The sequence below is a fragment of the Penaeus monodon genome, chromosome 19, assembly GCF_015228065.2.
Source record: "Penaeus monodon isolate SGIC_2016 chromosome 19, NSTDA_Pmon_1, whole genome shotgun sequence".
NCBI classification, from domain to species: domain Eukaryota; kingdom Metazoa; phylum Arthropoda; class Malacostraca; order Decapoda; family Penaeidae; genus Penaeus; species Penaeus monodon.
Genome location: NC_051404.1, coordinates 5,438,866 through 5,439,374, shown reverse-complemented (window position 1 = coordinate 5,439,374; position 509 = coordinate 5,438,866). Strand labels below are relative to the sequence as shown.

General features: G+C 57.6%; 1 protein-coding gene across 1 annotated transcript in view; it reads right to left on the bottom strand.

The window, feature by feature from the left end:
- The window catches only part of LOC119585317 (two pore potassium channel protein sup-9-like), a gene marked incomplete in the record, with an annotated part of 38,319 nt that overhangs the window by 26,037 nt on the left and 11,773 nt on the right, over positions 1 to 509 (bottom strand).

Genomic DNA, 509 nt, shown 5'->3' with positions numbered 1-509 from the left:
CCAATCCCGTTAGTTTTTGAAAACAACAGGAATCCCTTCGTGTGCCATGCTTGAAGCCGATCTCAGATGATGTCCGAGAACACCATGAGCTCAAGGTTAAAAATTAGCGCCAAGCCTAATCATGAACCCAGACCTAGGCTCGGATTCTCTCCGGGGTCAAGCTAGGTCAGGCCAGCTCGGGTCCCCGCCGTCGCCTCCTCACAAGCCTCACTCGAAGGGAGGGCATCGCTCCAGCACCCTTTCCCAAGGACACCGACGGTTCTTAGACTCCCTTAATAACGGGTTAAATGTGCGCTGAGTTCCTCGAATCACCCACCAGCACGATGTAGGTCCTCGAGCCTCCCCAGAGGATTCTAGAGGGAGGGGAGCGAGAGGATAGGGAGGGGAGCGAGAGGATAGGGAGGGGAGCGAGGGGATAGGGAGGGGAGCGAGGGGATAGGGAGGGCGAGAGGATAGGGAGGGGAGCGAGAGGAAAGCTTGGGAGGTGGTTCGGCAAGGGGGGATGGAAT